At 41.0% G+C, this 12,611-nt stretch overlaps 1 protein-coding gene across 3 annotated transcripts in view; it reads right to left on the bottom strand.

Annotated features, from left to right (window-relative positions):
* The window catches only part of LPGAT1 (lysophosphatidylglycerol acyltransferase 1), a 135,846-nt gene that overhangs the window by 93,036 nt on the left and 30,199 nt on the right, over nt 1-12,611 (bottom strand). The gene's annotated exons all lie outside the window — the stretch shown is intronic.

Below are 12,611 nucleotides of genomic sequence, written 5' to 3'. Positions count from 1 at the left end.
CAACCACAGGATGCCCATCTTCTTGTCCAGAGTCCCTTGGCACTCCAGAGTCCCTCCTCTGGATAACTACTGCATTGATAGACAGCGAACACAGTTTTGACTTCCTGATTTGTTCTCATACATCCCTTCTGCGTACTTGTGCTGAATAGCCACAACTAACTGTCTGGTTCTGAGCCTGCAGTACAAGGTGATCTTGACATATAAACTGAACACATTGAGAAATTCCAGGTCCACAGTTTCATGGTACCCCACTCAAACTGCAGAAGTCCCATCTCCTCCTTCTCACTTCTTTATCTGCTGGTCCTTCAGCAACTTGATCCTTTCAATCACCCTGTCCTTCCACGCTCCATCCCCCAGTTTGAAGCTAAATCTTACTTCACTCTCTAGCCCCTCAGAAAAGTTAGGTCTTTTCAGGGCCATGGATTCCCCTTTGTTTCCAGACAAAATTGCTGTCCATAAATTCCAGCTTGGCAGTTTCCCTAGACTGGGTCCACAAAATTTCCCAGCACTGACTTCTTTCTGGAAAGAGTACCCTGACTAACTGCTTTGAACTTACTTCTTCTCCCTTTCCTCTGCCCTCATTTTTATCCTCAGGAGACCCTATAGAATCTCATATCTCAAGCTTTCTTTCACAATTCCCTGTCCTACCACTGTCAACAGACTCTTAACTTGGCTGGAAGCTTTTAATTCACAAGTATCCTGTGTTTCTGGGTTTCCCCACAAATATAAAAAGAAAACCAAACAACAAACCACTGCAGCATCTTTGTTCTGGTGTTGGGATGGTGAAAACTCAGTGATGTTTGATAAGGAAGAGAAATTCCCCCCTTTCCTGTGGAAAAGGAACACAGGATAATTCCACTTATGAACAGAGGAAAGAAGGTGTGAAGAAGTTACACGGCTTGTTCCTCCCAGAGTGTATGACAAACAGAACTGCTGTGGTCTTAAGGTGACCAGCATCTCCCAGTTTATCTAGGACTTTCATCATTTTAGCACTCAAAGCGCCACATCCCAGGAAACTACTCAGTCTTGGCAAATAGTTGGTCACCTTCTATGGTATCTTGGGTCCCCCTGCAGCCCGTAAGCCAGGTTACAGAGGTCCTAGCTTCCCCATACAACCCACCTTTCCTCTGCCACCCCCGCTCCTGGGCAACCTGATCGTTAGAAGTCAACAAGCTGTTCAGGGTTGATAGCGTGTTTAGTGTTTCCTCTAATGTGTATCACCGGTCCTTTATCGAGGTTAAATTTCCCCTCTTATCCAAGCTTTCAGCCCTGCAGCTTGGCTCTTTCCAAAGTTTTCAACAGCTTAAATCACAGGAGGTTTGAGCAGAAATTTCTACCCTGCTCCTTTTCAAACTGTGTATTGAAGGTTGATTTGTCATCTACGACCCAGATAATCATGATGGTGTGATCACTCACCTAGAGCCAGACATCCTGGAATGGGAAGTCAGGTGGGCCTTAGAAAGCATCACTATGAACAAAGCTAGTGGAGGAGATGGAATTCCAGTTGAGCTATTTCAAATCCTGAAAGATGATACTGTGAAGGTGCTGCACTCAATATGCCAGCAAATTAGGAAAACTCAACAGTGGCCACAGGACTGGAAAAAGTCAGTTTTCATTCCAATCCCAAAGAAAGGGAATCCCAAAGAATGCTCAAACTACCACACAATTGCACTCATCTCACACGCTAGTAAAGTAATGCTGAAAATTCTCCAAGCCAGGCTTCAGTGATACGTGAACCATGAACTTTCAGATGTTCAAGCTGGTTTTAGAAAAGGCAGAGAAACCAGAGATCAAATTGCCAACATCCGCTGGATCATTGAAAAAGCAAGAGAGTTCCAGAAACACATCTATTTCTGCTTTCTTGACTATGCCAAAGCCTTTGACTGTGTGGATCACAATAAACTGTGGAAAATTCTGAAAGAGATGGCAATACCAGACCACCTGACCTGCCTCTTGAGAAAACCTGTATACAGGTCAGGAAGCAACAGTTAGAACTGGACATGGAACAACAGACTGGTTCCAAATAGGAAAAGGAGTACGTCAAGGCTGTATATTGTCACCCTGCTTGTTTAACTTGTATGCAGAGTACATCATGAGAAACGCTGGGCTGGAAGAAACACAAGCTGAAATCAAGATTGCTGGGAGAAATATCAATAACCTCAGATATGCAGATGACACCATCCTTATGGCAGAAAGTGAAGAGGAACTAAAAAGCCTCTTGATGAAAGTAAAAGAGGAGAGTGAAAAAGTTGGCTTAAAGCTCAACATTCAGAAAACTAAGATCATGGCATCTGGTCCCATCTCTTCATGGAAAATAGATGGGGAAACAGTGGAAACAGTGTCAGACTTTATTTTTGGGGGCTCCAAAATCACTGCATATGATGACTGCAGCCATAAAATTAAAAGACGCTTACTCCTTGGAAGGAAAGTTATGACCAACCTAGATAGCATATTAAAAAGCAGAGACATTACTTTGCCAACAAAGGTCCATCTGGTCAAGGCTATGGTTTTTCCAGTGGTCATGTATGGATGTGAGAGTTGGACTGTGAAGAAAGCTGAGCGCCGAAAAACTGATGCTTTTGATCTGTGGTGTTGGAGAAGACTCTTGAGAGTCCCTTGGATAGCAAGGAGATCCAACCAGTCCATCCTAAAGGAGATCAGTCCTGGGTGGTCATTGGAAGGACTGATGCTGAAGCTGAAACTCCAATACTTTGGCCACCTCATGCGAAGAGTTGACTCATTAGAGAAGACCCTGATGCTGGGAGGGATTGGGGGCAGGAGGAGAAGGGGACGACAGAGGATGAGATGGCTGGATGGCATCACCGACTCGATGGACATGAGTTTGAGTAAACTCCGGGAGCTAGTGAGGGACAGGGAGGCCTGGCGTGCTGCAATTCACGGGATCGCAAAGAGTCGGACACGACTGAGCGACTGAAGTGAACTGACTGTCAACTTGGGGACTGAGCCTATTACTTGAGACTCTATTGTAATGAAAATCATGCCATTTTGCATTTCCCCAGTGCCATATGGTCAACAAAGTGCTCTCCCTGTCTCTGTCTCTGTCTTTCTCTCTCTCTCTCATGCACACAGACACACACAGACAGACACACCTTGCTGGGCATTACCAATAACCCCCTGAGATAGGCAGGTACTTACTGGTTGAAAAAAGTAAGAAGAGTAAGGAAAGAATTTCTTTACAAGTGGTTTTCTTTTGAAATGTTTTCAAGAAACAGTTTATAAAATATGCTTTCAAAGCCTCTGTTTCTTTTAATTTCTGTCTTCAAAGCGTAAACTGAAGTGGAGATCAAAATTATTAGGAATCAGCCACTGGTAACCACACAGCCTGGAGAAACCTCAGAGTGGGGCTGGGGGGATCTCAGCTCCTCCCTCCCAACTAGCCCTGGCCCTGGAGGGAGAGAGGGTCCCACTCAGGAAGGGCCCACCTCCATCACCCCACATTCTGGCAGGCCCTGCCTCCCTACCCCCTCTCACCCAGAATATTATTTCTATGGGAAAATGCCCATGTACATTCTCTTGAAATAGAACCTGATTGTAAATTGGGAACCATCAAGAGAGTCCTTTATCCCTTGGTTTACTATTATAAGGTCTTCTAGGCACAAGCTCCTGTTTCAAGTACTATGAATTAAGCAAGGCTATGGGCAAGACTTCCCTGTTGATCCAGAGGTTGAGAATCTGCCTTCCAATGCAGGGGAGTCGGGTTCCCTGGTCAGGTATCTAACTAAGACCCCACATGCTGCCGGGCACCTAAACCGGGGTTCCCGCAGCTACTGGGCTCACACACTCTAGAGCCAGTGCTCCGCAGCTAGTGAAAGCCCTCTCCCTGGGTGAAGACCCAGCAGAGGCGAAAGGAAAACAGAAACAAAGGAAACCACAACAAGGCTATGGGCAAAGAGGTGAGGCTAAAAACGTTGCCTCCTAAAGTGTGGGACTTCTAAAGTTTGCAGCCTTTCAAGGTGTCGTCATTCTATAGTTTAAGTTCTTATATGAGATTTTGCTAACGTTTCAGCACTCCATGTCGTGTTGAATTGAAGGACTTTCTTTCAAAAATGTACCTGCTCTATTTCAGTGTTTTTAGATGTGCCTAAGCGAAGAATCATCTGCAGTTCTTTTTAATTTGAGACTTTAGTGTATATAATCATCTCCTGGAGAGTCTGTCAAAATGCAGATTCCCGGGCCTCCTCCCTGAGATTTGGATTCAGGGGGTCTGGGGCAAGGCCTGGGGATCTTCAGAGTTAAAAAGCTCCTTCAGGTGATCTGAGGCAGGTGCTGTGAAGAGCGCTATAGCCTTGCTATTTCCTTGTGGGCTGCCAGCCTCGGTGTCACCTGGGATGGATTAGAAATGCAAAATCTTAGTCAGCACCCTGGTCTTCTGAAGCAGGATCTGCATTTTAATAAGATCCCCGGGTGGCTTGTGTGTACATAAGTTCTGATAAGCAGTGCCCTGCTGGGGTCCAGCCCGGCAGGATCCAGGGGGTCGGAGAGAGAGAGAGAGAGAGAGAGAATGACCAGACGGGGGTGAGAGAGAGAGAGAGAGAGAGAGAGAGAGAGAGAGAGAGAGAATGACCAGACGGGGGTGAGAGAGAGAGAGAGAGAAGAGAATGACCAGACGGGGGTGTTTGCAGGGTCTGGCAGAGTCTGGCAATGCTTTATTTTTTACCGTGGCTTTTATACCCTAAATTAGTACATTTCTAAGGGGAAGATAGTTTAACGTTACATCAGCTTGTTCTTCGCAAAACCAGGGTGTTTTCTGCCTACTTCTTTGTTTATGAGGGTCTTGTACATTATCTTCTGGTCTTGGGGCCTATTAACATTTTATGCAAGTCAGGTGAATGTAAACCTATTTTCTGTTTCTATGGTAACCTTAACTGAAAGGTAGCAGTCTCATAGGGCAACAGTACAGAGTAGAAGTATAACCTTGTTAACACAAAAATTAATCCTTCTGCAGAAGTTGTCAGTTGCGTTTATCTAAGAAGTTTACCCCACACTGACTCTGCGACTTTGGTGAGGCAGCTTCTGCCTAGCACTCCTGGCTAACAATTAACAACCATTTCATTGTTACCACACCAGGGCTAAGTTCTTATTTCTCTAGATCTTTAACTATATTAACAATGGTTTCTATAACACAACCTTAGCACATTAAAAGCAAAAACACAGCAAGCAAAACACAGCAAGCAAATGTCAACCCAATAACCACCTTTAGAATAATTTTTCTTATGTTTTCTAATAGGACTCCTTCACCCCTCAAAAATGCTCTATGTCTATTAGGGCTTTTATATAATCAGGTTCTTTATGTTATTTTCTGATTAGGAATTATAAGCAATCATGCATATTAGTACCAAGGGCATAAATGCATTTAGCTAACAAACTACCAGCAAAGGAGTTTAAATTAAAACACTCCTTTCACCCTGGATAATCTCATAAAATACTACCACCTGGGAAACTTATTGATTAAAGTTCTAAATTGATTCTTATTTGGGAAGAGATCGGGGAAGGCCTTCTGCCTGTGTTACAGAAATTAGGGAGTAGTCTATTGAGGCAGGCATCAGAAAGACAGATATCATCTTTAAGGTGAGCGCCGCGGGCAGCTTTTCAAAATCCCTGAAAACCTGATCTGCCTTGCCCGTCAGGTTTTCTCCCTCATGACCTTGTCATGGGTAGGGTCTCATGTGTTGGCTCCCGGCAGTGCCCTTCAATACAACTAACACCATCGCATCAACCCAAAATCTGAAAGCAAGTGAGAGCTATCAATGAACAACCTGGAACAAGCTTTTTTTCCATGGGGGCCTTTAATGTGTACTCAACAAATATTCATTGGATGGATATGTTTTCATGGAAGAGGGACCATGGAAGTCTCATTGTGCAAACTACCTTGCATTGACACAATCCTGAATAAGCCAGAAGTCTAGGTAAAGGTTAAGAGTATACAAACACGATCACTTTATATATTTTGGGAAGCCCCCTTTAACCAACAGGTATTTACTCATTAGGTGTTCTCCAGTGCCCAGAATCTTGCTTCTCCCATTCTATTTGGGAGAAAGAAAGATAATACAGGGAAGACTTAGAGGAGATAATGAAATGCCTCAATGCTGTGTTTTTGGGCTTTCAATGTTGGCAATTGGAGTTCTAAGAAAGGGAAGATTACTGACGGTAGGAATCAGTTGAGCCTCCATGGAAGAGGAGGTGAGCAGGTTGGTAAAGTGTGGTAGGTGTTATGGAAGCTGATAGGAGCCTTTCCCAAGAAGGAGAGAGAGCAAAGAGAGTAAAACTTAAAATGAGATTGACTTGTCTGGGAGACAGAGAAATAAATACTCCTATTGTGGCAAAAGTTTAAGGGAAATGAAGAACAGAAAACAAAAAGGTTATGTAGGATGAAACTAAGGGCTTCCCAGACGGCACTAGTGGTAAAGAACCCAACTGCCAATGCAGGAGATGCAAGAGACACAGATTCGATCCTTGGGTCGGGAATGTCCCCTAGAGGAGAGCATGGCAACCTACTCCAGTATTCTTGCCTGGAGAATCCCATAGAGAGAGGAGCCTGGTGAGCTACAGTCCATAGGATCACAAAGAGTCAGACATGACTGAAGTGACAGTATATTGTATTATTAGGATGAAACTAAATTGTAGATGTGTGAAGGTCAGAAGTAGAATTGCTTTGGCATGTGTTTGGACAAAGTTTCTTTTTCCCAATCCATTCTCTCTTTCTTCTTGATAAGACGATTTTTAAAAAAATTATAGTATAGTTGACTAAGGGTTTCCTTGGTGGCTCAGAGGTAAAGAACCCACCTGCCAATGTAGGAGATGTGGGTTCGATCCCTGGGTCAAAGATCCCCTAAAGAAAGAAATAGCAACTCACTCCAGTTTTCTTGCCTGGGAAATCCGATGGACAAAGGAGCTTTGTGGGCTACAGTCTCTGGGGTTGCAAAAGAGTAGGAAACAACTGAGCAACTAAACATTAACAATCGATGACTAAGGGATTTTTTTAAGTTGGTTACATAGCCAACCAAGACAAAGACTGCATATCCCAGCCTCCTTTACAGAGCAGTGTGATCATATGACTGTCTTTGGTCCAGTGAGATATAAACAAAAGAGTTTGTGTCAGCTATGACCTCTCTAAGTACTTTTAAAGGATGGGGGCATACCCTTTTTGACATCTTCCACTTTCTCCGTAACTAAAGAGGGATGAGGATAACTGGAGCTCAGGTAACCATTTTGGACTGAAAGTGAAATTCACAAGCTAACTTGAACAAACAGGGACACAGGAGGAGTCTGGGTCCCTAAAGATCAGACTGTGCTAACCCTAGGCTGCTTTCCTCTGGTCTCTTTAATATGAGAAAGATGTAATTTTATATCTTCCTTAAGTCATGAACATTATATTTTGGCTTTTCTGTCATGCACAGACAAACCTAATTCAAATTCATAGAACATGTAATTGAAAGCCAAAAATGCAAGCATTTATGCATCAGGCACCATCCTTGTTCCAGGTCCCCAACCCTCTGACCCTAATAGATTATTACCTAATCTCTCTAAGCTTTTGTCTTCTCACATGTAAAATAGGGAAAACATTCCTCAAGGGTGGTTGTAAGGAGCAAATTAGATTAACTATATAAAGTATCTGGTGCAGAGCTGGTGTATAGCACACTCTTAATAAGTGTACTCTTTCTAATTATATACAGGGACATAGCAACAGATCACTATGGGACACAATGGCTGTGGAAATTCAGAGAATGTCTGTATCTAGATGATTCGCATGGCAGTAGTGGACTTCATGTTTGAAAGGTGGATAGACTAAAAGCAGGAAAATGCTTCAGAAGTCTCCACTCTACCTTCTGGCATTAGCAGTGGAAAAGAAGCAGATATTTAATGAGCCCTTTTTCTGTCCCAGGCACATTCTAGGAGTTAAAATTACAATGGAAAACAAAAACACACATCTTCTTAACACTCACAGAGTTTACAGCCCGGGAGTCAGACATTAAACTATAATGATTAATCAGATGACCATGTTAGCACTATGGAGGAAAGAAGCAGAATGGTCTGAGAGCTTGTGTTAGAGACGCTTAGAGTGACGTAGGATTCCACTGAGATATGAAGGATGAACCTGAGTTAAGTAAGTGAAAGGAACAGAAGGTACAGCCCCTGCACGGAATTGAAAGACAAAGGACCTGAGATGGACAGGAGCAGGGTAAGTTCTCGTAAATAAGGTAAAACCAGTCTACCTGAAGTGGAGAGCCCACAGGGAAGCCTAGTATGAGACGAGCTGGAGAGGAAGGCAAGAGATGGGTCCTGCAGGGCCTTGGAGACCATCATAAACAGTTCTGTCCTAAAGAAGACTGGCTGCTGGCCATCCTAGGATGACGAACCATACCAATTTGTCTGGGACTGAGGGATATGAGACTTTCAGTGCTAAAACTAGCACATTTCTGGGCAAACCAAGGGTTTGGTCCCCTTAGTGATCTGATTTTTTTCTAAAGACCACAGTCTGGCTGCCATGTGGAAAACTGAGTGTAGGAGTTCAGGAATGGAATTAGGATAATTGTCAGGACGTAGTTGGAAACGCTATTTCCAAGACCACATGAATTAACTTCAATATAACAATGGTATATGGACTCCCAATCCCACATAGGAACTACTTTGATTGTATTCATCTAAGCACTGAAATACTAGGGTAGACCCAAGAGGACATCACCTTAGCCAAAGTACAAACTATCTGGTCTAAACCTTGGTTTCAAGAATTACGGCTAATTAGCCTGCTACCTTTAGGCAAAGATCATTTAAATCACATTAGACCAAAGTGCTCCCCAAGGAAAACAATCTTGTGTGTTTTTTTTTTTAATAGCCCAACAATTATACCTAACTGCAAATGAAACTAGGAATTCTTTCACCTCCTCTGAAATGCTTTTTCTCCTGCTAGAAAGTGGTACAGTAGTTACCAGGAGCTATTGATCTAGGTTTTACTGGTATGAGAACTGTGTTTTTGATAGTATTTTCAAAGAGTCATTTGCTCCTGTCTTGTTTATTAACCCATGTTTCTAAACTGTTGTGGAAATTTTTAAAAAATTTTATTGGAACACAGCTCCTCCCACCATATCTGATTTTATTTTGTCAGTAGTTGATTTCATGCTACAATTGCAGTTAACTGGTTGTTTTTTATTATTTATTTATTTTTGACCACACCATGTCGCTTTCAGGATCTTAGTTCCCTGACTGGGATTAAACCCCAGCTCCTGGCATTGGAAGCTGAGTCCTAACCACTAGACCACCAGGGAATTCCCAGGAAATTATTATTATTGTTAATTATTATTATATAATTCCCAATTATTATAATTGTCATTATAGTTTAATGATAATTTTAACATTCTTTGCAAAATGTTCTATCTTTTTAGTAGGAATAGCAAACAGTATGTGTAACTTAATTACTGCCTCTTTTTTGCACCATAAAATTAATCAATGGCTTAGGAAATGAAAGATTAGGATTCTGAGCCAAGCAAACAATGATGAAAAAAGCTGGATGTTGTAGAGTCAAAATTTGCGCTAAAACATAGTTATGTTTTTTCCATTTATATTTAATCTAAAGTTTCTAAAAACCTGCAAAAACTTTTTAGTGTTTTTTACACCTATAATGTACATAAATATTTTCTTTGCAAAGTAACACTTAGCATATCTTAATATTATTAAATTATACTCTATGAGGCTTCCCAGGTGGTCCAGTGGTAAAGAATCTGCCTGCCAATGCAGGATACTCAAGAGACAAAGATTCAATTCCTGGGTCAGGAAGACCCGCTGGAGGAGGAAATGGCAACCCACTCCTGTATTCTTGCCTGGAAAATTCCATGGACAGAGGATCCTGGCAGGCTACAGTCATTATTAAATTATACTCTGCAATATTTAGTACTTTTAAATTAATTTCATTGTAAAAATATTGAAAATAATGTTAATAAAATAATTCTGAAAATCTTATAGCAGTGACTAGGATGAGTTTGGATGATCTGGGGTTCAAATGCATGTGTGGCAATCTCTCTACCTATGACTATATATCTATAAAGATGTTTTACAAATACATGTGCATATATGAACATATATATATATATAATTACCATCCTGATGGGTGTAAAGTGGTACCTCATTGTAGTTTTGATTCTCATTTTTCTGACAGTTGATGATGTTGAGTATCTTTTCATGTGATTATTGGCCCATTTGTAAATTTTCTTTAGAGAAATAAATATTCAGATGCTTTGTCCTTTTTTAATTGTGTTATTTATCTTTTTACTTTTAAGTTGTGAAAGTAATTTATATATTCTAAATATAAGTCCTGTATCAGATACATGAGTTACAAATATTTTATTTCATTTTGTGGGTTTCCTTTTTCCTTTTATTTTTTTGCAGGATCTTAGTTCCCAAACTAAGGATTGAACCTGGGCCTTGGCGGTGAAAGTGCCAGGTCCTAGCTGCTGGACCACCAGGGAATTCCCTCTTTTTACTTTCTTCATGATGGAGTACAAACATTTTTTAATTTGATGATATCTAATTTTTCTTTTGTATGCTGTGCTTTTGATGTCATATCTAAGAAACCATTGCTTAATCTGAGATCACAAAGACTTATACCTTTGTTTTCTGCTAAAAGTTTAAGTTTTAGGTGCTAAATTTTTACTTAATTTTTGTGTGGGGTAGAGGTCCAACTTAATTCTTTTACGTGTAGCTACTCAGTTGTCCTAGGCTATTCTTTCTCCATTGGATGGTCATACACCCCTGTCAAATCAATTGACCTTAAATGTGAGTGTATACGTCTAGACTCTCAGTTCTGTCCATTGATCCATATGTCTCTACTTATGCCAGTACTGTGCTGTATTATTTACTGTAGTTTTCTAGTAAATTCTGAAATTTGGAATTGTGAATACATCATCTTTGCACTTTTTTTTCTTTTAAGATTGTTTTGGCTACTCTGGGTCCTATGAATTTTCAAATCAGCGTGTTGGTTTCTGCAAAGAAGCCAGCTAAGGTTTTGATAGGGTTGTGCTTCGTCTGTAGAGCCCTGGGAAGTATCACCACCCAAACTATATTGTCTGTTTATTTGTTTAGGTCTGTTTTCATTTCTTGAACAATATTTTGTAGTTTTCAGAGAATGGATTTTGCATTTCTCATATTAAATTTATTCCTAATTATTTTATTCCTCTTGATAATGTTGTAAATAGAATTGATTTACTGATTTCATTTTCAGATTTTTCATTGCAACTATATAGAAAATTATTTTTGTATTTAATTGTATCCTACAACCTTAGTTATTTATTGGTCATAATAGTTTTTTAAAGTGGATTCCTTAGGATTTTTTATACATAAAGTCATATCATCTACCGACTGAAGGTTCTTCAAGACTGCAACATTGCAACTTCAGTGCAACATTGCACTGTGGTGGGGCTGAGCTGGGGGTGGTTATTCAATCCCTCTGACTCTTTGCAACCCCATGGGCCATACAGTCCATGGAATTCTCCAGGCGAGAATACTGGAGTGGGTAGCCTTTCCCTTTTCCAGGGGATCTTCCCAACCTAGGGATCGAACCCAGGTCTCCCGCATTGCAGGTAATTTCTTTACCAGCTGAGCCACAAGGGAAGCAACAAAATGCACTACTAATTCTTTACACATTACATCTCAACTAGATGCGGCTGAAAAATTCCAGTTTTGCTTTGTATCCCAAGGGTTGCACTTATCAACCTACATAAATGTATGAGCTCATGATTCCAAAATAGTGTCAGCAATGGTCTCTTTCATTCAGAAGGCAGTCTGGCTTAATGGAAAGACCTCAGCCTCTGGAACTGGAAGGCTGGTTTCCAGTCCAGCTCTGTCCATATTAGCAGTGAGACTAATGTCTGCCTACCTCACTTCCCATGGTTATTGTTGAGAGTCCAGCGAGCTATTTCATCAGGCTTCCTTCTGCGAGCTGGCTGCTTCCTCTGCAGAGGACTGAGCCTCAGAGGGGTGGCAGTGCCTGAGACCAGAGGAGGCAGAACCAGCTGAGTTGGACCTTGAGGAAATGCCTATTTCTTTTTAGTCATTTCTTTTTTTTTTCAACATTAATTTTATATCAGTCTCTTTATTTTTTCAGTCTCCAGACACAAGTGTGCATGTATATGTACAACCACAAATTGGTCATGCATTATACACAAATCTTTATAGCTTGCTTTTCACATGAACTATTTTATGACTATTAAGCATTCTTCTTTATAAAAACTTTTTATTGGGATATAATTGATTTACAAAATGTTGTTTTAGTTTCAGGTGTACAAAAGCTACATATATCTACTCTTTTTAAGATTCTTGTTCCAGATAGGCCATTACAAAATTGGGCAGATGTCCCTGTGCTATACAGTAGTTCTTTATCAGTTTTTCAAATTTCAGTTTTCTATTTTATGTATAGTAGTTTGTATGTATTAATCCCAATATTCCAATTTATCTCTCCCCCCATCTACCCAACCCCCCACCCTACCTCCTGCACCCCTGCCCCATCAAGTCATATCTTTGGTTTCATCAGGGATAATTCCTTTCCTGGTTTAACACTATGATGACATTTCATCTCAATGAGAAACCTTCTCACTGTAAGG

This window comes from Cervus elaphus, chromosome 14 (genome assembly GCF_910594005.1).
Source record: "Cervus elaphus chromosome 14, mCerEla1.1, whole genome shotgun sequence".
In the NCBI taxonomy this organism is placed as follows: Eukaryota; Metazoa; Chordata; class Mammalia; order Artiodactyla; family Cervidae; genus Cervus; species Cervus elaphus.
The sequence above is the reverse complement of the archived record's forward strand: the minus strand, read 5'-3'. Positions and strand labels throughout refer to the sequence as shown.